Below are 25,754 nucleotides of genomic sequence, written 5' to 3'. Positions count from 1 at the left end.
TCCAAAAGCTCGTCCAAAGATATGAATACAATAGTAAAAAGTCCAATTTATACTAGACTAGTTACTAGGGTTTACAGAAATAAGTCTAAGTGCAGAAATCCACTTCCGGGGCCCACTTTGGTGTGTGCTTGGGTTGAGCTTAAGGTTTACACGTGCAGAGGCTTCTCTTGAAGTTAAACACCAAGTTGTAACGTGTTTTTGGCGTTTAACTCTGGTTTGTGACGTGTTTCCGGCGTTTTACTCCAGAATGCAGCATAGAACTGGCATTGAACGCCAATTTTCATCGTTAAAGCTCGAATAGAGTATAGACTATTATATATTTCTGGAAAGCCCTGGATGTATACTTTTCAAAGGAATTGAGAGCGCGCCATTTGGAGTTTTGTAGCTCCAGAAAATCCATTTCGAGTGCAGAGAGGTCAGAATCCAACAGCATTAGCAGTCCTTTGTCAGTCTCCTATCAGATTTTTGCTCAGGTCCCTCAATTTCAGCCAGAAAATATCTGAAATCACAGAAAAACACACAAACTCATAGTAAAGTCTAGAAATGTGAATTTTGTATAAAAACTAATAAAAACATCCCTAGAAGTAGCTAGATCCTACTAAAAACTACCTAAAAATAATGCCAAAAAGCGTATAAATTATCCGCTCATCACAACACCAAACTTAAATTGTTGCTTGTCCCCAAGCAATTGAAAACCAAATAGGATAAAAAGAAGATAATATACTATAAATCCCAAAATATCAATGAATATTAGTTCTAATTAGATGAGCGGGACTCGTAGCTTTTTGCTTCTGAACAGTTTTGGCATCTCACTTTTTCCTTTGAAGTTCAGAATGATTGGCATCTATAGGAACTCAGAGTTTTAGATAGTGTTATTGATTCTCCTAGTTAAGTATGTTGATTCTTGAACACAGCTACTTTTATGAGTCTCGGTCGTGGCCCTAAGCACTTTATTTTCCAGTATTACCACCGGATACATAAATGCCACAGATACATGACTGGGTGAACTTTTTCAGATTGTGACTAGCTTTGCTAAAGTCCCCAGTTAGAGGTGTCCAGAGCTCTTAAGCACACTCTTTTTTCTTTGGATCACGACTTTAACCACTCAGTCTCAAGTTTCACTTGGACCTTTATGCCACAAGCACATGGTTAGGGACAGCTTGATTTAGCCGCTTAGGCCTGGATTTTATTTCCTTGGGCCCTCCTATCCACTGATGCTCAAAGCCTTGGACCCTTTTTACCCTTTTCTTTTGGTTTTAAGGGCTATTGGCTTTTTCTGCTTGCTTTTTCTTTTTCTTTCTTTAAATTTTTTTCGCCATTTCTTCTTTTTTTTCGCAAGCTTTGTTCTTCACTGCTTTTTCTTGCTTCAAGAATCAATTTCATGATTTTTCAGATTATCAATAACATTTCTCTTGTTCATCATTCTTTCAAGAGCCAACAATTTTAACATTCATAAACAACAAGATAAAAAATATGCACTGTTCAAGCATTCATTCAGAAAATAAAAAGTATTGTCACCTCATGTACTTTTTGTTCTTTTGTATTAAAAACATTTTTCATTTAAGAAAGGTGAAGGATTCATGGAATTATTTATAGCCTTAAGACATAGTTACTAAATACTAATGATCATGTAATAAAGACACAAACATAGACAAACATGAAGTCCAAAAACCGAAAAACAGAGAGATAAGAATAAGGGAGTTAAGGAATGAGTCCACCTTAGTGATGGTGGCGCCTTCTTCTTGAAGGACCAATGGTATTCTTGAGCTCTTCTATGTCTCTTCCTTGCCTTTGTTGTTCCTCCCTCATAGCTCTTTGATCTTCTCTAATCTCATTGAGAATGATGGAGTGTTCTTGGTGTTCCACCCTTAATTGGTTCATGTCATGACTTAATCCTTCTAGATAAATGTTGAGTTGTTCCCAATAGTTGTTTGGAGGAAAATGCATCCCTTGAGGCATCTCAGGGATTTCTTGATGATGAGCTTCCTCATGCGTCTCTTGAGATCCATGAATGGGCTCTCTTGTTTGCTCCATCCTCTCCTTAGTGATGGGCTTGTCCTCTTCAATGAGGATGTCTCCTTCTATGACAACTCTAGCTAAATTGCATAGATGGCAAATGAGATGAGAAAAAGCTAGCCTTGCCAAGGTGGAGGGCTTTTCGGCTATTTTGTAGAATTCTAGAGAGATGACTTCATGAACTTCTACTTCCTCTTCAATCATGATGCTATGGATCATGATGGCCCGATCCACAGTTACTTCGGATCGGTTGCTAGTAGGGATGATGGAGCGTTGGATGAACTCCAACCATACTCTAGCCACAGGCTTAAGATCCAGTCTTCTCAATTGAACTGGCTTGCCTTTTGAGTCTCTTTTCCATTGAGCTCCTTCCACACATATGTCCATGAGGACTTGGTCCAACCTTTGATCAAAGTTGACCCTTCTAGTGTAGGGGCGTACGTCTTCTTGCATCATAGGCAAGTTGAATGCCAACCTTACGTTCTCCGGACTGAAATCTAAGCATTTCCCCCGAACCATTGTAAGCTAATTCTTTGGATCCAGGTTCATACTTTGATCATGGTTTATAGTGATCCATGCATTGGCATAGAACTCTTGAACCATTAAGATTCCGACTTGTTGAATGGGGTTGGTGAGAACTTCCTAACCTCTTCTTCGGATTTCATGTCGGATCTCTGGATACTCAATTTTCTTGAGCATGAAAGGGACCTCAGGGATCACCTTTTTCTTGGCCACAACTTCATAGAAGTGGTCTTGACGGGCTTTTGAGATGAATCTCTCCATCTTCCATGACTCAGAGGTGGAAGTAATTGCCTTCCCTTTCCTCTTTCTTGAGGTTTCTCTGGCCTTAGGTGCCATCAATGGTTATGGAAAAACAAAAAAGCTATGCTTTTACCATACCAAACTTAGAATGTTGCTCGTCCTCGAGAAAAAGAACAAAGAATAGAAGAAGAAGAAGAAGAAGAAGATACGGAGGAGAGGGAGAGAGGTGAGGGTTTTGGCCAAGGGAGAGAAGAGAGGGTTGTGTTGGGTGAAAATGAAGAAGGATGGAGGGGTTTATATAGTAGAGGGAGAGGGGTTTGGGTTCGGTCATTTAGGGTGGGTGTGGGTGGGAAAGAGATTTTGAATTTGAAGGTAGGTGGGGTTTATGGGGAAGAGTGGGTGTATGTGATTGGTGAATGGGTAATGGGAAAGAGAGATTGAGGTGATTGGTGAAGGGTATAGTGTTATTGGAATGTGTGAAGAAGAGAGAAGTGGGGTAGGTGGGGATCCTGTGGGGTCCACAGATCCTAAGGTGATCCTGTGGGGTCCACAGATCTTGAGGTGTCAAGGATTTCTCATCCCTACATCTTGTAGGCGTGTAAAATGCCCTCTGTATGCAATCCTGGCGTTTAACGCCAGACTGCAGCTTGTTTCTGGCGTTAAACGCCAAAATGTAGCCTGTTTCTGGCGTTTAACGCCAGCCTGATGAGCTTGATCCTTGTTTTTGGCGTTAAACGCCAAACAGCTCTTCCTCCAGGGTGTGCTTTTTCTTCTGCTATTTTTTATTCTGTTTTTAATTTTTGCAATTGTTTTGTGACTCCATATGATCATAAACCTAATAAAACATAAAAGAACAATAGAAATATAGATAAATAAAAATTGGGTTGCCTCCCGATAAGCGCTTCTTTAATGTCAATAGCTTGATAGTGAGCTCTCATGGAGCTTCACAGATGTTCAAAGCATGATGAGGGCCTCCCAACACCAAACTTAGAGTTTGAATGTGGGGGCTTCACAACACCAAACTTAGAGTTTGGTTGTGGCCTCCCAACACCAAACTTAGAGTTTGATTGTGGGGACTTTCTTTGACTATGTATTAAGAGAAGCTTTTCATGCTTCCTCTCCATGGTTGCAGAAGGAGATCATTAAGCTTTAAACACAAGGTAGTCCTCATTTAATTGAAGGACTAGCTCTCCTCTGTCAACATCAATCACAGCTCCTGCTATAGCTAGGAAGGGTCTTCCAAGGATGATGTATTCATCCTCATCCTTCCCAATGTCTAAGATTATGAAATCAGTAGGGATGTAAAGGCCTTTAACCTTCACTAACACGTCCTCTACCAATCCATAAGCTTGTTTTATTGACTTGTCTGTCATCTCTAATGAGATTCTTTCAGCTTGTACCTCAAAGATCTCCAGTTTTTCCATTACAGAGAGTGGCATAAGATTTATACCTGACCCCAGGTCACACAGAGCCTTCTCAAAGGTCATGGTGTCTATGGTACAGGGTATTAAGAATTTACCAGGATCTTGTTTCTTTTGAGGTAAAGTTTCTTGAACCCATGTATTTAGTTCACTAATGAGCAAGGGAGGTTAATCTTTCCAAGTCTCGTTACTAAACAACTTGGCATTCAGCTTCATGATGGCTCCTATATATTGAGCAACTTGCTCTTCAGTTACATCTTCATCCGCTTCAGAGGAAGAATAGTTCTCAGAGCTCATGAATGGCAGAAAGAAGTTTAATGGAATCTCTATGGTCTCTATATGAGCTTCATATTCCTTTAGGTCCTCAATAGGGAACTCCTTTTTGTCTGGGGGAAGTCCCATTAGGTCTTCCTCATTGGGATTCACGTCCTCCCCTTCCTCTTTGGATTTGGCCATTTTGATTATATCAATGGCCTTGCACTCTCTTTTTGGATTCTCTTCTGTATTGCTTGGGAGAGTACTAGGAGGAGTTTCAGTGACTTTCTTACTCAGCTAACCCACTTGTGCCTCCAAGTTTCTAACGGAGGACCTTGTTTCATTCATGAAACTTAAAGTGGCCTTAGATAGATCAGAGACTATGTTTGCTAAGATAGAGGAGCTCTGCTCAGAATTCTCTGTCTGTTGCTGAAAAGATGATGGAAAAGGCTTGCTATTTCTAAACCTGTTTCTTCCACCATTATTAAAGCCTTGTTAGGGCTTTTGTTGGTCCTTCCATGAGAAATTTGGATTATTCCTCCATTAGGGGTTATAGGTGTTTCCATAGGATTCACCCATGTAATTCACCTCTTCCATTGCAGGGTTCTCAGGATCATAAGCTTCTTCTTCAGAAGATGCTTCTTTAGTACTGTCGGATGCATTTTGCAATCCATTCAGACTCTGAGAAATCATGTTGACTTGCTCATTCAACATTTTGTTTTGAGCCAATATGGCATTCAGAGCATCAATTTCAAGAACTCCCTTCCTCTGAGGTGTCCCATTACTCAGAGGGTTCCTCTCAGAGGTGTACATGAATTGGTTATTTGCAACCATGTCAATGAGTTCTTGAGCTTCTGCAGGCATTTTCTTTAGGTGAATAGATCCACCTGCAGAATGGTCCAATGACATCTTAGACAATTCAGATAGACCATCATAGAATATATCCAGGATGGTCCATTCTGAAAGTATGTAAGAAGGATACTTTTTGGTCAATTGCTTGTATCTCTCCCAAGCTTCATAGAGGGATTCACCTTCTTTCTGTCTGAAGGTTTGAACATCCACTCTAATCTTACTCAGCTTTTGAGGAGGAAAGAACTTGGCCAAGAAGGCCATGACCAGCTTATCCCAAGAGTTTAGGCTATCTTTAGGTTGAGAGTCCAACCATACTCTAGCTCTGTCTCTTGCAGTAAAAGGGAAAAGCATAAGCCTGTAGACCTTGGGATCAACCCCATTCGTCTTAACAGTATCACAAATATGCAAAAATTCAGTTAAGAACTGAAAAGGATCTTTTGATGGAAGTCCATGAAACTTGCAATTCTGTTGCATAAGAGAAACTAATTGAGGTTTTAGCTCAAAGTTGTTTGCTCCAATGGCAGGGATTGAGATGCTTCTTCTATGTAAGTTGGAATTTAGTGTAGTAAAGTCACCAAGCATCTTCCTTACATTGTTGTTGTTGTCATTATTTTCGGCTGCCATCTCCTCTTCTTTTTTGAAAATTTCTATAAGGTTTTCTCTGGATTATTGTAGTTTAGATTTTCTTAGTTTCTTCTTCAGAGTCCTTTCAGGTTCAGGATCTGCTTCAACAAGAATATTCTTGTCGTTGCTCCTGCTTATATGAAAAAGAAGGAAATAGAAAATAATAATAGGGATCCTCTTTACCACAGTAGAGAGATTCCTTTATGTGAGTAGAAGAAAAGAAGAATAAGAATGAAGAAGAGAAAATTTCGAACACAGAGGAGAAGAGAAGAGGGTTCAAATTTTGAGATGAAGAGAAGTGTTAGTAGATAAATAAATAAATAAATAAATAGAAGGGGATGAGAGAGAGAGAGAGAGAGTTTTCGAAAATTATTTTTGAAAAATGGTTAGTGATTTTCGAAAATTAAAAGAAGAAATAAAATTAAAATTAAACTTTGAAACAATTAATTAATTAAAAGAATTTTGAAAAAGAGGAGGGTGATTTTCAAAAATTAGAGAGAGAAAAGTAGTTAGGTGGTTTTGAAAAAGATAAGAAACAAACAAAAAGTCAATTAGTTAGTTGAAAAAGATTTGAAAATCAATTTTGAAAAGATAAGAAGTTAGAAAAGATATTTTGAAATCAAATTTTTGAAAAAGATATGATTGAAAAGATATGGTTGAAAAGATATGATTGAAAAGATATGGTTGAAAAAGATTTGATTTTTAAAATTGATGACTTGACTAACAAGAAACTAAAAGATATGATTCTAGAATTTAAAGATTGAACATTTCTTAACAAGAAAGTAACAAACTTCAAATTTTTGAATCAATCACATTAATTGTTAGTAAAGTTTTTGAAAATCATGAAATAAAGATAAGAAAAAGATTTTGAAAATCAATTTTTAAAAATTTTCGAAAATAATTAAAAAAATGAAAAAGATTTGATTTTTGAGAAAGTTTTGAAAAGATAAGATTTTTAAAATTGAAATTTTGACTTAACTAACAAGAAACAACTTATTTTAAAAAATTTTGACTAAGTCAACCCAAAGATTTCGAAATTTATGAGTAAAATAAGGGAAATATATTTTTTTGATTTTTGAATTTTTAATGAGGAGAGAGAAAAACACAACTATGACCTAAAACATGAAAATTTTGGATCAAAACCAATTATGCATGCAAGAACACTATGAATGTCAAGATGAACACCAAGAACACTTTGAAGATCAAGATGAACATCAAGACTTATTTTTGAAAAAATTTCAAGAGAGGAAAACATGCAAGACACCAAACTTAAAAATTTTCAATGTTTAGACTCTATGGATTAAAAAAAGCACATGAAAAACAACAAAAGACACAAAAACAAGAAAATATGAAGATCAAACAAGAAGACTTATCAAGAACAACTTGAAGATCATGAAGAACACCATGCATGAGTTTTCGAAAAAAAATTTTGAGAAAAATAAAAAATATGCAATTGATACCAAACTTAAAATTGACTCTAGACTCAAACAAGAAACACAAAATATTTTTGATTTTATGATTTTTATTAATTTTTTGTATTTTTTTTTCGAAAATTGTTTTGGAAAAATGAAAAAAGAAGAAATTTTTTTTTGAAAGATTTTTGAAAACTTTTTGAAAAAAAATAAAGGAAAATTACCTAATCTGAGCAACAAGATGAACCGTCAGTTGTCCAAACTCGAACAATCCCCGGCAACGACGCCATAAACTTGGTGCACGAAATTGTGATCTTCAACGGCGCCAACGGCTTGGTACGCACAATTGTAATCTCACTTCTTTTTCACAACTTCGCACAACTAACCAGCAAGTGCACTGGGTCGTCCAAATAATAAACCTTACGTGAGTAAGGGTCGATCCCACGGAGATTGTTGGTATGAAGCAAGCTATGGTCATCTTGTAAATCTCAGTCAGGCGGATTCTAATGGTTATAATGGTTTTCAAATATAAAGATAAATAAAGAATAAAATAAAGATAGAGATACTTATGTAATGCATTGGTGGGAATTCCAAATAAGTGTATGAAGATACTGTGTTCTTTCTGAATCTCTGCTTTCCTACTGATTTCATCCAATCATTCTTACTCCTTTATATGGCAAGCTGTATGTAGGGCGTCACCGTTGTCAATGGCTACTTCCCTTCCTCTCAGTGAAAATAGTCCAAATGTGCTGTCACAGCATGGCTAATCATCTGTCGGTTCTCGATCATGTTGGAATAGAATCCAGTGATTCTTTTGCATCTGTCACTACGCCCAACACTCGCGAGTTTGAAGCTCGTCACAGTCATCCCATCTCAAATCCTACTCGGAATACCACAGACAAGGTTTAGACTTTCCAGATCTCAGGAATGGCCACCAATAAATCTAGCTTATACCACGAAGACTCTGATCTTTCGGATTGGAGGCTAAGAGATACACGCTCAATCTTAAGTAGAACGGAAGTGGTTGTCAGTCACGCGTTCATAGGTGAGAATGATGATGAGTGTCACGGATCATCACATTCATCAGGTTGAAGTGCGAGTGAATATCTTAGAACAGGAATAAGCTTGAATTGAATAGAAAACAGTAGTACTTTGCATTAAAACTCGAGGTACAGCAGAGCTCCACACCTTAATTTATGGTGTGTAGAAACTCCACCGTTGAAAATAGGGTAGGCATGGCCGTGAGGCCAACCCCCAATGTCTAAGGACTAACAATAATCAAAGATGTTCCAAAAGCTCGTCCAAAGATACGAATACAATAGTAAAAAGTCCTATTTATACTAGACTAGTTATTAGGGTTTACAGAAATAAGTCTAAGTGCAGAAATCTACTTCCGGGGACCACTTTGGTGTGTGCTTGGGCTGAGCTTGAGCTTTACACGTGCAAAGGCTTCTCTTGGAGTTAAACGCCAAGTTGTAACGTGTTTTTGGCGTTTAACTCTGGTTTGTGACGTGTTTCCGGCGTTTTACTCCAGAATGCAGCATGGAACTGGCATTGAACGGCAGTTTGCGTCATCTAAGCTCGAATAGAATATGGACTATTATATATTTCTGGAAATCCCTAGATGTCTACTTTCCAACGCATTTGAGAGCGTGCCTTTTGAAGTTCTGTATCTCTAGAAAATCCATTTCGAGTGCAGGGAGGTCAGAATCCAACAGCATCAGTAGTCCTTTGTCAGCCTCCTATCAGATTTTTGCTCAGGTCCTTCAATTCCAGCCAGAAAATACCTAAAATCACAGTAAAACACAAAAACTCATAGTAAAGTCCATAAATGTGAATTTTGCATAAAAACTAATAAAAACATCCCTAGAAGTAGCTAGATCCTACTAAAAACTACCTAAAAACAATGCCAAAAAGCGTATAAATTATCTGCTCATCACTCCTCTCCTCCACAATTCGAACTTGGCTCTCCCTCTATCCCTCTCATTTCCTTTCATTTGCTTGAGGACAAGCAAACCTCTAAGTTTGGTGTGTTTATCCGTGATCACTAAGCCAATACCCATTAAGATCATGGCTCCTAAGGAAAAACAAACCACTCCAAGAGGCTAGAAAGAGAATATTCCAAAACCACTTTGGAGTCAAGGGAAGTTCTTAACCAAAGAACATCCAGACCATTACTATAAAATAATGGGTCTAAGGTCAGTGATCCTAGAAGTTAAATTTGATCTGAAAGAAGACGATTATCCGGAGATCCAAGAGCAAATTTGAAACAGGAGCTGGGAAATCCTAGCTAATCCTGAAACAAAGGTGGGAATAAACATGGTTCAGGAATTCTACTCTAATCTGTGGCAAACAGACAGGCAGAGAATAGCTGGAACCGCCTTTTATGACTATCGAACTCTGATAAGAGGCAAGATTGTTCACCTCCATCCTGACAAAATAAGAGAGATCTTCAAGCTACCTCAACTGCAAGATGACCCAGACTCCTTTAATAGGAGAATGATGAGAACAAATAAGGGCTTGGACGAAATTCTAGAGGACATATGCCTCCCTAGAACCAAGTGGACAACCAACACAAAGGGTGTCCCAAACCAACTCAAGAGAGGAGATCTCAAACCAGTCGCCAGAGGTTGGCTGGACTTCATTGGGTGTTCTATACTGCCCACTAGCAACCGCTCTAAAGTCACCATCAAAAGAGCAGTAATGATCCATTGCATTATGTTGGGAAAAGAAGTGGAAGTTCATCAGCTGATTTCTTGTGAACTTTACACAATTGCAAACAAGAACTCCAAAGATGTCAAATTGGCTTATCCAAACTTAATCTCTATGCTATGTTAAGATGCTAGGGTAAAGATGGGAGTAAATAAGTATATCTCAGTTGAGCAACCAATCACCAAAAAGTCAATGGAAGGACAACAAGTACAAGACGACCCCATCAAGAGGAAAGCACAGGAGTTCCTCCCAGAAATCCCTCAAATTGAATACTAGGAGCGTCTTGAAGCATTTGTTACCAAATTGCAAGAAGCTATAGATCAACTAATGGAAGAACAGCAAAATCAAAATAGCATGCTTTGCAAACTACTTGGGGAACAAGAAGAGCAAAGGCATGAACTGAAGGAATTGAAGCGTCAGAAGCTATCCCTTGAAGGGCCAAGCACCCCACAGACCAAAGGAGCATCCACCTCCCAAAATAAAGGTTGTTGAGTCCTAATCTTAGCCTTAACTCTGTGATAATTGTTCTTGTTAGGAATTTACCTTAGAAGTTATATATGAGTAGTAGTAATTAGTATCTTTATTTTGATTTTATCTTCAATTAAGCTATAATTTATTTTTTTCATCATCATCAAACATGAATAAAATAGCAGATTTTTAGAATAAGGAGGAAATATTTTTTCGAGTTTTTAATAAGAAAAATTCTAATTATTTATATGTGGTGGCAATACTTTTTGTCTTCTGAATGAATGCCTGAATAGTGCATATTTTTATATTGAATTTTATGAATGTTAAAATTGTTGGCTCTTTAAAGAATGATGAACAAGAGAAATGTTATTGATGATATAAAAAATCATGAAATTGATTCTTGAACCAAGAAAAAACAGTGAAAAAAAAGGAGCATCAGAAAAAGCCAATAGCCCTTTAAACCAAAAGGCAAGGGCAAAAAGAATCCAAGACTTTGAGCATCAATGGAAAGGAGGGCCTAAAGGAATAAAATATTGGCCTAAGCGGCTAAATCAAGCTATCCCTAACCATGTGCATGTGTCATGAAGGTCCAGGTAAAAAGCTTGAGACTGAGTGGTTAAAGTCGTGATCCAAAGCAAAAGAGTGTGCTTAAGAACTCTGGACACCTCTAATTGGGGACTTTAGCAAAGCTAAATCACAATCTGAAAAGGTTCACTCAATTATGTGTCTGTGGCATTTATGTATCTGGTGGTAATACTGGAAAACAAAGTGCTTAGGGCCACGGCCAAGACTCATAAAGTAGCTGTGTTCAAGAATCAACATACTAAACTAGGAGAATCAATAATACTATCTGAATTCTGAGTTCCTATGGATGCCAATCATTCTGAATTTCAAAGGATAAAGTGAAATGCCAAAACTGTTCGGAAGTAAAAAGCTACTAGTCCCGCTCATCTAATTAGAATCTGAGCTTCACTTAAAACTCTGAGATATTATTGCTTCTTGATTTCTTTTTTATCCTATTTTATTTATCTAGTTTCTTGGGGACAAGCAACAGTTTAAGTTTGGTGTTGTGATGAGCGAATATTTTATACGCTTTTGGGGGTAATTTCATGTAGTTTTTAGTATGTTTTAGTTAGTTTTTAGTATATTTTTATTAGTTTTTAGGCAAAATTCATATTTTTGGACTTCACTATGAGTTTGTGTATTTTTCTGTGATTTCAGGTATTTTCTGGCTGAAATTGAGGGAGCTGAGCAAAAATCTGACTCAGGCTGAAAAAGGACTACTGATGTTGTTGGATTCTGACCTCCCTGCATTTGGAATGGATTTTTTAAAGCTTCACGAGTCTAATTGGCACGCTCTCAATTGGGTTGGAAAGTAGACATCCAGGGCTTTCCATCAATATATAATAGTCCATACTTTGCTCAAAGATAAATGATGTAAACTGACGTTTAACGCCAGTTCCATGTTTCATTTTGGCGTTAAACGCAAGAAACAGGTTACAAGTTGGAGTTAAACGCCCAAAACAGGTTACAACCTAGCGTTTAACTCTAGAGACAGCCTATGCACATGTAAATCTCAAAGCTCAGCCCCAGCACACACCAAGTAGGCCGCAGAAGTGGATTTCTGCACTATCTATCTTAGTTTACTCATTTTTTGAAAACCTAGGTTACTAGTTTAGTATTTAAACAACTTTTAGAGATTTATTTTGTACCTCATGACATTTTAGATCTGAACTTTGTATTTCTGACAGCATGAGTCTCTAAATTATTGGGGGTGAGGAGCTCTGCTGTGTCTTGATGGATTAATGCAATTGTTTCTGTTTTCTATTCAAACACGCTTGTTTCTATCTAAGATATCCATTCGCACTTCAATGTGATGAATGTGATGATCCGTGACACTCATCACCATTCTCAATCTATGAACGCGTGCTTGACAACCACATCTATTCTACCTTAGATTGAATGAGTATCTCTTGGATTCCTTAATCAGAGTCTTCGTGGTATAAGCTAGAATCCATTGGCAGCATTCTTGAAAATCCAGAAAGTCTAAACCTTGTCTGTGGTATTCTGAGTAGGATTCAGGGATTGGATGACTGTGACGAGCTTCAAACTCACCAAGGTTGGGCGTAGTGACAGACGCAAAAGGATCAATGGATCATATTCCAACATGAGTGAGAACCGACAGATGATTAGCCGTGCGGTGACAGCACACCTATACCATTTTCACTGAGAGGACGGATGGTAGCCATTGACAACGGTGATCCACCAACATACATCTTGCCATAGGAGGAACCTTGCGTGCGTGAAGAAGAAGACAGGGGAAAGCAGAGATTCAGAAGACAAAGCATCTCCAAAACTCCAACATATTCTCCATTACAGCATAACAAGTACTATTTAATCCATGCTTTTTATTTACTACCAATTAAAACTGAGATTTATTATCATCCTAACTAAGAGTTATAAGATAACCATAGCTTGCTTCAAGCCGACAATCTCTGTGGGATTCGATCCTTACTCACGTAAGGTATTACTTGGACGACTCAGTGCACTTGCTGGTTAGTGGTACGAGTTGTAAAAAGTGTGATTTACAATTTCGTGCACAACCAGGGTCTTCTTTGATACTCTTCTAATTGATCTTGTTGTCATATTTATTGAAGGTGGTAAAACAACTTAAAACTGAGTAGCTAATGACATGAGTAGCCTAATGATTGATTTCTTTGGCCTAAATATTAATGGTGCTTTAAAAGGAATTTGGGCTGGAGCCTTGAAGGATGCTTGGACTACTTGTGCTACTAATCTTAGTTGAGGTTGGACAGGTGGTGCCACTAGTTTTAATTTTTGTTAGGTTGGTGTTGCTAGTCTTAGTTTAGGTGGAGCTGGTGTTGCTAATGTAGGTTGAGATGGAACTTGCAATAGTCTTGCTGGAGAGACTAATGAGCTTAGTTCAACTGAATTCGGTATTATTGGAGTAGGTTGAGTAGTTGCTGTTTGGATCAACCCTGTTCTTGGGGATTCTTGTAATTATACAACCATATACACAACACAAATAACATACCATCACATTAAAATTAAGTTGTAAAATGCATGCAGTTTTTTAAAGGTTGTGATAACTTACATTAGATGCATTTTGTGGGACTGCCTTAGGTTTGTTTTGGCCACCTTTTAACACAATAACCAGTTAATCTATCATAACATAGAGGATACATAAGTCCTTAATATTATAATAGATAAATAAGTCCTTGAGCAATAATATTTTGGACATTTAAAACCTTAAATTAATGAAGACATATAAATTATCAAGTGCTTTGTTACCTTAGGCTATAAGGCCGATTAGGATAATGAAAATTCCACATGTACTCGACTAGTTGCTCTGGTGTCCTTTGGTTTCTATGTCTTAGGCTTCTAGTTAGGATTAGATGATGCTCCCTTACACGTCTTATAGTTGTGACCCTTCTCGCTATACTTGCTACATGTTACATGGATTATCTTCCTAACCTTGTCCCCTTGTATCAAGTCCTCCACTAAGTCCTCTTTTTTGTTATGGACCTTTTGCCAAAAATCAACCTCTTGCTTAACAGAATGATTTAGGTTGATATAACCAATCCTAGTACAATATTTTTTCCTAGGAACTATCTAGATGGAATATGCTTAAGTTAAATTATTGGATTCCATGTAAAACCATCTTTTTCTTCTTGTCGTCACACTTCTTTTCTCCACTACTCTCCCTATCATCACTATCACCATCATACTCCAGAGGTGGAGGCTTGCAAGATTCATCCTTTGTGCTCTCATAGCTATCATCAAAGAATAATGTCATCAGATAATCACAAATATCATTTAGGTCTATAATCTTAATATTCTCACTTTGTACAATCCCATTACCTTTCTTACTAGGATATATATTCTCAGTTCCTACTTTCCCAACTCCTGCTTCATCTACATACTCGGTTGATTGACGAGATAATAAGCACAAATGTAGTTTTTGGATTTCTCGTCAAGTTGTCACATAAATCATGTATCTCAATATCCTCTGTTAAACTATGAAGTCCAAACTCAATATCACCGGTCGTATTATCAAACTAATATATTGTTTTGTATTCAAGATATCTTAAACCATGAAACAGCTTAACCAAAGTTGATTAGGTCTATATTCATCTCTAGAAATTTTTTTTCTACTTTTCCATTCATATAAACAAGTTTTTCCTTACTATTTCTCACAAAAAATTTTTCATGGTAAAAAACAGGAATCATAAAAATTTTAATTATTTGAAATTCTTTTAACAAAAATAAAATCAAACAACAAACTTGAAAATACAAAAGACCTTTAAATTAGAAACACAATAACTTTTCTTAACAAAAATCCTATAACATGAGATCAATTTGCATGGCATTTGCATGCATCAAATCTTACACTACACAAAACTCTAAAAAACACAGAACACAATAATTCATGATTTGGTTATCTTGCTTGTTAACTAAACTGTTAAATCAAACAACCTTTATTCCTCCTACTCTATAACCCTCGATGACGCTTCAAATTCCTTTTGGAAGCAAGAACTCTCTGATTTTGGTGAAGAGGTTAGTGCAATCTCTTGTAATATACCTCACTCAAAACGATTTTAGTAGGAAATCTCCAAAATATAGCTTGTAAACAACACTATTTAGTTTTATCATAAAGGACCTTTCTGTCCTCAAAATTTTTGTCCCCTTCCACATTGGCACCATAACGGTTAGCTGGATAATGTTATAGCCACGTTAGTGAATTTTGTTTAATTCATGAGAGGCAATGGACAGAAGGACAAATTTGTCTTTCGTTTGTAAAAGTTAAGAGCGTTATTGTATTTAAATCTTTATTAGAAACGTGTTTGTCAAAAATTTAAAAGGCTCGGGGACCTATTTTTTTCTTTTCTATTTTTATTTAATTTCAAGATCTATTTTATGTTAGTCACGACCAAATATTCGAGAAACACAAACCAATTAGATTAACACTATTTTCGAGAACTTAACTCCACTAATATCTGCAAATAGGTATTAAATTTTTCTTTTATTTTACTCATATATTGAGAAAAATAATAGTAGTTTAATTTTTTATCAAAGACATTTTTAAATTTTATTAATAAAATGACAATTACAACCTTACATAAGTCAGGTTCAAGCATAACAACTGGAAAGTATAAAAAATAGAAAAATTCTCAAAAGAAATAACAAGTAATATACGAGAGAGATGGTTCTTTGTTCTTGTAAATTCCATTGCAAAAACAATAGTTTAGGTCATAATTTTTTCAAGAGCTTTCTTTTTTCCTTCGTACACCAAGAAATTTATGTCTAACTAGATCCTCCATAGGAGGTAATCAATTTAAGTTATCTTCGTCTTGGAGTCCCTTCCTCTAATGACCGTATTCACAAGTTCAATCCACCATCGCCATGGCTCAAGAACTTGATTCCTAGGTATTAAGTTGGACACTAATGAGTTATTCCAGACAACTTATGATTCCAGACATAATACAAGGGTGTGAAGAGCAAATTCTGGTGTGGTAGAGCAACACGTGTTGCTCGAGTAAGTGTAAGACCCCAAATTTTCAGAAACTAAATATTGTTATTTAATGATTTATTTTATTTATTCGAGAACATATTTTCAGAAAATTTTTATATTAATTGAATACTTTCTTATTATTAATTTTGAAAGCTTTAATAATCGAAAAAAATAAAGACGATTTTATATGCTTTAATTTAAATAATTAAAATTTTAACTTTATTTTATATTAGAGTATTTAAAATTAATTTGATTATCTCTAATTATTAAATTAGAGTATTTATTTGAAAATAAACTTGTAAGTTGATAATTAAATAGTATTTTTATAAATATTAGTGTTGGATCAAAATTAGCTTTTAATTATTCTGTTACTCCTAATCTTATTAAAAATTACCTAAACTACCAAAAATTTTCAAATTGAAATCTTAACCCTAATTTAACCCTAATAGTTGCCATTCACCCCCAAAAAACCCTTACCCATCGAAGAAAGAAAGAATAGCAGGGATCAGAAGTAAGGAAGAAAGGAGAGGGGAAGGAGGGAAAAGAGAGAGGGAACTGTCGTTGTGCCCTGTTGCCGATCTGCCACCGAATTCGCCACCCAATTGCTACCCAACTACCGTCTAAACCACTGCCTTGTCGTCGTCGAAGCTCCGCCGCCACCGCTGCCAAGTCGCCATCCATAAAGCCATCATCGTCAGCCACGCCGTCACCATTGAAGGGAAGAGATGCGAACCAGGGATGCGCCAAGGGAGAAGAACTCACGCTACATGCATCGCCATCGCAGCCGAACCTCCATGGAGCTGTTTCCGTCGCATCACCGCTGCGAGCTGTCTTGGAGCCACCCCGAGGAGGAGCCGACGTGCACAGAGAGAGAGAGAGAGAGAGAGAGAACGTGTGAGAAGAGAGAGAAGGCATTGCGAGGTGGTTTTGCCGCCGTCTAGGCTGTCACCAGCAAAGGCCACCGCTAATGGTACAGTAAGTGTCTCTGCTTCGAAAAACCTTTTAATTAATATTTCATTATATGTTGCTGAAGTTCTGGCGACGTAAATGTCATAGGGTTGAATCTCAGATATTGCATGTCGAAATTTAAGTCGCTGTTGTTGCCATGAGAGTGGAATGGAGCTATGGTGGTGATTGTTATTGTTGCGGCCCGAGAAAAAAAGGATTTTCGGACGTGTTTTGGGTTTTGTGAGTTTTGACGAGTTGAGATAAGGACGTTTTCTTGAATTTATTTTACTTTCAAGAGTTGTTATAAGTCAATAATAATAATAGGAAATATATAAATATATATATATATTTATAATTACGTGAGCCTTATGAATTGAATTGAACTATTCGGATGGCTGTGATTATTTATTTGATTAATTTATTTGAATTGTTGAGGAAGCTGGCTATTCTAATTCGCTGTTTTGGTTTGTTAAGTCGGTCATTGTTGAATTGGTTTTCCTTGAATTATTTGAAGAGGTTTAATGTTGGAATTTAGTTTAATTTTGGAAATATTTGATTTTAGAAAAGATTCAAAACTGGAATTCGGTTTGAATTTGGAAAGGTTTTGATATTTGAAGCTAGTTGGGAATGGTTAGAAATGTGGTTTTGATGGGACCGTAAGGGTGGCATAGTCCGAATTTTAGAGGAGATGCTGCCCAAATTTTTATAAAATTAGAGATTTCGTTTAAAATGGTCATTTAGAAAGATTTAGATTTTTAAGGATTTTATAATTTGATTTTTGCAGTTATTTGGGTTACGTTTTGGAATTTGATTTATTTAGAAACGAATGAGTTATATTTTGAATCTGAATTATTGAAGAAAATAATAAGAGGTATGATGAGAATGAGTATGAGAATGAAGATTGATTTTTGAGTATGATTTTTGAATAATTTAATGACAATGCGAATGAATGTGAAAATAAAATTGTATTTGATTGAGATACTTAGGAAGTAGCAAGGATTGTGGTTCGTCCCGCTTGCTCCAGGTCAATGCTTGAGATACCTGGGTAGTAGCAAGGATAGTGGTTTGTCCCGCTTGCTTCAGGTCAGTAATTATGATGCGTGGGCAGTAGCAAGGGTTGTGGTTTGTCCCACTTGCTCTAGGTTGAGCTCTTAAACACCCGCCTGGGTAGTAACCGCAGTAGTAGTTATTCCACTGGCTCTAGGTTAAGCGGATAGTAGCAAGGGGGTTGTAGCTCAAACTCACTTGCTCCGCAATGGGTGTTTCAGTCCATGCTTAGCTACCGGACGTGTCGGGGCGGCTATATAACCGACAGATGATATCATCAGCTATAGAATAGGCATTCATCATATGCATTTGTATGCTTTGTTTGGTTTTGAATTTGTTTTGCTTTGCCTAACTGCTTAACTGTCTTTAACTGCTATCTAAGCTATTTGATGTAACTGCTATCTATACCTATGTTTTCCTTGTCTATTTTTCCTGTGTTTGTTCTGGTGTGATACTTTGAGATTATGTTTTGGTGTTGAATTGATTTTAGTGTTGGTTGATGGCATGATTGGCTTCTGATTGAGATTTATTAAAGTATGAAAAATAAGCTAGTTCAGCATAGACTTAATGAACCTATGTTTGGAACAGATTGATTATTCATACTGTTAGAAAACTTTTAATTTTCTTTTATAAGAAAAACTGAGTTTTGGAAATTCTGGATACTTAATCACTGAGTTTAAAAAACAGTTTTCCTATTAAATATCTTCTTATAACAAATTCTGGAAATTCGTGATGAGACCATGTGGCTAGGTTCTCACCCCCTTATAGACTTCTCTTTTCAGGAAACGGACGAAGAAGTTTATGAAGAGTTGTTGAGTTTAGCTTATGCGATATGGATGTATTAGTTTAGTTATTATTATTCTTCCCTCGCCATTAATATTATAATTTTGTAAGAGGGATAGGAGTTGTATGAGTTGTATGTATATAATATGTATAATTTACTTGAGTAATAAGTTATGTATATTGGTATATGCTTGTTTGTTTTCAAGATAAAGTAGTTTTTTTTTCAGTTTTCAAAGAAATTATTGGTACGGTTTCGAGTCAAAGGCTCCTATTATATTGTTAAGTATATGAAGTCGTTGTAATACTTCTTGCTATCAAAGTGGCGCAGCCGGAAGCGTGACATTTTGATAGTGAGGGTGTTACAGTAAGCTTGAGGTATGTGTTCATGGATCGTCTACTTTACTGCTATTCCATTGTGGATCAATTTTTATATGAAGACTTTTATTTTTAGTTGGCAGATAAGCTTTCAAATTGCTTTCAATATCACTTTTCCCTTGAATCATTCATGTAGGAGTTCAATAGAGGGGTTGAAGAATTGATAAACAACTTTCTAGCCAGTTTTCATAGAGTACACTCCAAAGCTATTGTGAATCCATACTAATAAGTTTTTTACTCTTTCAATCTCTGTTTGGTAGATTTTTGTTGCAATATCTTAGCTATAGTTTTTATTTATTTTCCTTAAGTTTCATGAACTCGTTTTATCCATCAGTTGCCTTATATAAAAAATTTTGGTTATTGTTTTTATTCATTGTAACTCTAAAGGAAGATTCATTACTAAACCATGGATCATCTTAAAATTTCATTGACCCTGTTTTGAGATTTTCCATTTCACACCTTTTTCCATTATCTTTCATCCTTACAAGAAACTTTGCCATGTATTTATTTTTAAAAATGTTGCAGAATAGAGAATGAGGCTTGGTTAATAATCTCCATCCTTGCTTTACTAACATCGCCAAATTTAGGCCTTTAGATCTTCGAGACCTAGGCAGACTACAAACTTCTCTCTACTCTAATCAGTGCATCTTTATTTCACTCCTCTTTTGACACCACCAAAAATTCTTTATCATTCTATGTAGCTTATCATGTAGAGATTCAAGCAGTTTAAATCAATGAAGAGTGTATATAGGAATAGCAGTGCCAACCACCTTGATCAGTATTTCTCTTTCATTAACTGACAGGAGATTTATCTTCCAATGGTTGAGTTTTTTTTATGACCTTGTCTTTCACATAAGCAAACGTCTCATTCTTTGATATGTTAACCATAGAAGACAATCCAAAATACCCACATTTAGAATTCCAAGTAGAAAAGCCAACTTCACCCTTATTTGATGCGAAGTATTTTTACTGAAAAATATGACCGATTTATTCACATTAACTAGTTATCCACTAAGGCTAATGTATAGGTCCAAAATAAGTAGTAAGTTGTTGCACCTTTGCTGGTTTACCTTGCAAAATAGTATAGAGTCATCGACAAATATAAGGTAATTGATGGATGGATATTTACTATTCATCCAAATCCTTTGGAAAAGATTATTCATTTCTCCCTTGTGGAGCAAATAGAAAAGATTTCCTGCACAGATTAAGAAAAAGTATGGGAGAGGGATATCCTTGATGGAGTCTTTTAGTTGGCTTGAAAAAAATAAAAAGTGAACCTTTCACAGTGACATAATAAGAGATAGTAGACACATACTTCTTCATTCACTCTATCCATCTAGCACAAAACCCCAATTTCTCAATAACAAACCAAACAAAACTCTATTCCACCCGACTAGCTATATGCCTTGCTTATGTAAAGTTTCAATGCTAAATTATTATTCCTATAGCTTTTATTCTTCAAAAAAATAAATGCAGTCATGCGTTACCAGAATATTGTCACTAATCGGTCTACCATGGATAAATACACTCTAACTATCACTAATAATTCTATTTATGAGGTTGCATTCTACGAACACAAATTTTAGGGATAATTTTATAGACAATCGTGCTTAGATTTAATAGGTCTAATCTGCGTCATTGCCATAGTATTTTTCACTTTTGGAATTAAACAAATTTGTGTTTGATTGAAATATTTGAGAATTTTATTTGCTCCGAAAAAACTCTTGGTAGCTTTGCATACATCTTCTTTGATGACACTCAAATAGAACTGATAGAACTTTACTGTGAAAGTGAAACCATCATTTCTTAGGTTTATCTCAAGATTGAAGAACATTGCCTTTTGAATCTCTTCGTCAGTAATCGATCTATTAATTTTCTGTTTGTAACTATTGAGATCATCCCTTATATACCTTCTAATGCCATCAATACGGTTTTCTGTTGAGAATAGACTCTCAAAATATCTATGGGCTCTAACCCCAATAGTCTCAGGAGTAGTATACCATTGTCTTTTTTCATTTGTTAGTTTCCAGATTTTATTCCTTGCTTGATACTTGGAATGAAAGAAACTTGTATTTTGGTCCTCCCATCTCAGATCACTCTCAACTTTTCCTTCCAAAACCATTCCACCATTGTACAAGCTTCAATTAACTGATCTTTCATCCGTTTTGTCTCTTCTTTCTCATGCACATTTGGTTATTCTTTCATGATTGAGAGTCTTTTATCTAATTATTCCCTAACTTTTTTACTATTTCTAATCTTAGAGGATTGTCATCTTACTAACTTATGTCTGCAATATTTGAGTTTCTAAAATAATTAAGAAAAATAATCGATTCATTCATCAATCATCTTTCATAATTTTGTCCACTGTTTCCAAACTACGCTATCATTCTAGAAATAATAGTTATTTATTATCTTTTAAGTTTAAATAATATGTATATTTTGGATAAATAATAAAAGAACAAGAGAGAATTTTATTTGAAATGTTAAGCTTTTTATATTTTCAATAGAATTTTAAAAGCACTTGTTAGTTATTTTCTTATTTACTTTAGAATTTTTATTTACATAAAATAAAGAAAGAATTTAGTTTTAATATGCTCACGATATAAATTAGTATAAGCATTTTACATATATTGATAGTATTAAATTAAAGAAAAAATATTTTTTTTATTCTTAACGTTTGTGATTTTTTTAAAAATATTTTTAATATTTAATTTTATTCATATTTATTTCTAATGTTCAATAAAATTTTAAAATCATGTGTTAGTTATTTTCTTATTTTCTCTCGAATTTTTATTCAAATAAAATAAAGAAAAAAAATTAATTTTAATACACTTACGAATGAATCAATATAAAGAGATTTACATACATTTATAATATTAAATTGAAGGGCAAATGTTTTTTATTTTTTTTTTCTAATCTTTGCAATTTTCTTCAAAAATATCTTTAACATTTAATCTCATTCAATTTTGTTCCTAATATTTTAGATTTGGTTCAAAATTACTCTTGAATGTATTTAATTTTATCCTTAATATTTTATATGAAATTAACATCAAAAAATAAGTTTGATATAAATAGGAAACATTATAACAATATTTTTGAATAAAATTACAAAGGTTAGAAATAAAAAATATACTTTACTCTAAACTAAATTAATAAAAAATATTCTTATTATTGAATTTGTCATAAACAACTTTTATTATTTGTCATTAAAAAAATATATATATTCCTAACTTTTTAACTCAAAGGCAAATAAATTCTTAACAAATTAAAAATACAAAATCACCTCTTATATTAAAATACATGAGAACAAATAAATCCATAGAATAAACTTAAATATCTCACATCCTAAAAATTAAACTAAAAATATCAAAACTCTATTTGTTAGTTTGTTTTTTGTTAAATTGTTACATGATGCAAAATTTTAAGAGTTAGTGTATTGCGACTTACGAGCAATAATTTTAGTAGGATGGCATAATTTAATATGTATAATCTTTTGCTATGAGGTCGCTGCAGGGGAAAAATCTTGTAATAATTTACATAAAGGAAAAGAGAATAAAAGTGATAAAAATTAGTTTAGTGTAATACGATAATAAAAAATGTTTACTTTTTTTTTGAATGAAAAGAAATACATGAATAAAACCAATTTATATAAACTTTTTGTCTCTAAAAAATGTCTAGTTTTTTATTCTTATATTTTTATTTTTGCCCGGTTGATTCAATTTTTTTTATGTTAATATGTTCCCTTAAGCAGGCTTAACCGGCAAGGGAGCGACATAAATACAAATGCAAGCGAGATCGCAGTTTTTGTATTTTGTTTAGAATTTAGACCTTGTTTTCTGTTGTGTGTCTGGGAGAATTCAGATTTTAGGGTTGGGCTTTAAAGTTTAAAATTGTAATTTTCATCAAGGAAATTCCGTGGGAAAAAAAATGTAGTATCTAAGCTGCTTCAGCTACAGCACTACCATTTCCAGAACCATCACTTGTTTGACCAAATTCATTGGTAATCCTTATGATATTCTGTGTAAAACAAAAATAGTTATTTATATTATTAATCAATTGAGTAATTAACAATTAAAATCATTTAAATTAATTAATCAGCGAAAAGCTAGATTAAGGGGATAAATTAAAAGTAAAATAAAATAAAAAGTGAATATTGATGAAAATAAAATGGAGGGAGGAAACGAAGGTATGTATATTCTGCTCAGAGAGAGCATACCCAGTCATCGAGAGATCTCGTATTTGCAGACGTATATAGCAAACTCATCATGGCAGAATTAACAATAACATAAAAGAAGTAAATAACGAATTAATAAGATCGATATATGGCATCAGATAATAAGCGGAGTTTGTAGTCCACACACTAACTAAAATTCGGTGTGTAGGATAAGATTATCTTCCTCATTTGCCAGAATAACTGATTTACAGAGAACAGAGGCTACAACAAAAGAGAGTGTGAAAAACTACAGAGATGAGAGATCTATTGAACCCTAATTGATGACTGTGGGCAGCTGCAATCACTCATATTTATAGAACCACTAGGGCCCAAGCTTTCCTTCATTTTTATTTTTTTTTGGTCGATAAGCTTTCCTTTTAAAAGAGACTTCCATTCTTCAATTTTAGAATGGTCCACAATGTCTCCTAATATGGTTTGGGCCGAGGATTCTGGATTAGGCAATGGTTTCAGAATTCAATAGGCTTGAGATTTAAGATTGGCACATATGTGATATGTCAATCAACTGAATCCAGGTTACCAAAAAACCATAAAATAGCTAAAGCATGCTTAAGACACATTTTAAAAGTTTAACAATTTTATTTTAACTTTTTAAGATAATTCGATATATTGAAATGTAAATAATATTTTTTTTTCAAATACTTTTAGTTAAGCTTTCTTTTTTACTATACTCTTTTTTGTTCTAAAAAGATCTACTGTGGAATGCAATCATCTCCTTGAGGACAACTGGTTGGTCACGGAGTACCTTTCTCATGCACAAAATCTGTAAGTACCATGATTCGGTCCGGGTCAAAAATCTGATTTAGATTTGAATATTTTGAAAATTAGTTTTGTGTGATTTTATCCGGTTTAAGATTGAATAAAAATGTTAAAAATATATTTGGTCATTATTTAGGACCGAATTCAGATCAAGATGAATCTGGCTTTATCCAATCATGTACATCTTAAAAAAATTAAAAAAGGTAGATATATTTTAGTTTTAAACTAATTCTAATATTATATTATATTAATTATAACTTTATAAGTTTGTTGTTTAAATTTTTATTCACACTTGATGAATTAGAGAATAAATTAAAAAATATGAAATTAGAATTTATGGACAAATTCAAGTTCAAATATGGATATCAACTTCATGGTAACAAATATTTTTTTCTCCTTTATAAATAAGTGCATCGTAATTTTTTGACATAAAGTTTATTAAAACTCAGACTTCACCCGTTTAGACCTGGTTTTAGTGTGATCCGAAAGTAGTGTGATTTCACCATATCTAAGATCGAATAAAAGTCTCAAAAAAATAGATTCGGTCATTGTTTAGGGCCAGGTTCGGGTCAAAATGAACCTGGCTTCACCTGATCCATGTACACCCCTAGAACCAAGTATAAACAATCAAGCTACACTCACACGTAGTTTCGTTTATGATATTACTAATATTTTTGTCCATAATAATATTAAATGAATATAAACCTTTTAAAACTACATCGATTTTCTCTTAACATTACAGATTATGACAAAAAAATTTATACAATCAAACTACTTTTACAAAAAGGTCATAGCCTTAGATAAAAAAAAATTAAAATAATAAGTATTTTAGTTATTATTTTCATGTGAAAGAGTTTAATTTTTACCTAATAATTAATTTTAACATTCATTATCTAAAACTTGAAAGAATTTAATGTCTATATTTTTACATTTGATTAAATACTAAGTCTGTTGCATAAATAAAAGTAATTAATTTTTATACTTGTTACTTAAAAATAATATCTTTTATTTCTATGTATATAAAAATATGGTTAGATATTAGTATAAAATTTATATTCATAGTTATAAATTAACTCAAAATTAATTTTTTTAAAAAATAATTAAATCTTGATTCTAATTATTAATCACATCATTAATATGCTCTCCAAATTATATGTAATAAATATTTAAAGGAAGAGATGTAAAAATATAGATTAGAAAGATAAGTAGAAAAATTTGAAACTATATAAAAATTTAAAAAGTATGCATATAATAGTAGTAATATATTTTTTATGTGAATAATATTATGAGATATTTTTGAATTATATTTAATTATAAATTTAATGTATCCTTATAATTTATAAATTTATTTGAATTATATTATTTTATTAACTTTATTTTTTGTAGATAGAAATATAGAGAGAGAGAAGAGAGAAATATAAATAAGAAAAGGGAGAGAGAGAGAGAGTATTTGTTAATTTTGGAGATAAGATTTTATTTTAATTGTAATGAAAGAATATTTTATCACATATTTTTGTTTGTCAAATTAGTAATATAAATTATAAGTTATTTATAGA

The 25,754-nt window shown here is 34.1% G+C and overlaps 2 non-coding genes across 2 annotated transcripts; one reads left to right on the top strand and one right to left on the bottom strand.

Moving 5' to 3' along the window:
- The first annotated feature begins 5,418 nt into the window (after window positions 1-5,418).
- On the top strand, window positions 5,419-5,525 carry LOC112699785 (small nucleolar RNA R71). Its single transcript, XR_003152723.1, has one exon. It is a non-coding gene; the product is annotated as a small nucleolar RNA R71 (small nucleolar RNA).
- An 18,004-nt stretch (window positions 5,526-23,529) lies between these two features.
- Window positions 23,530-23,618, bottom strand: LOC112700624 (small nucleolar RNA R16). Its single transcript, XR_003153530.1, has one exon. It is a non-coding gene; the product is annotated as a small nucleolar RNA R16 (small nucleolar RNA).
- Between the last annotated feature and the right edge of the window lie 2,136 nt (window positions 23,619-25,754).

Source organism: Arachis hypogaea, chromosome 6 (genome assembly GCF_003086295.3).
Source record: "Arachis hypogaea cultivar Tifrunner chromosome 6, arahy.Tifrunner.gnm2.J5K5, whole genome shotgun sequence".
In the NCBI taxonomy this organism is placed as follows: domain Eukaryota; kingdom Viridiplantae; phylum Streptophyta; class Magnoliopsida; order Fabales; family Fabaceae; genus Arachis; species Arachis hypogaea.
The sequence above is the reverse complement of the archived record's forward strand: the minus strand, read 5'-3'. Positions and strand labels throughout refer to the sequence as shown.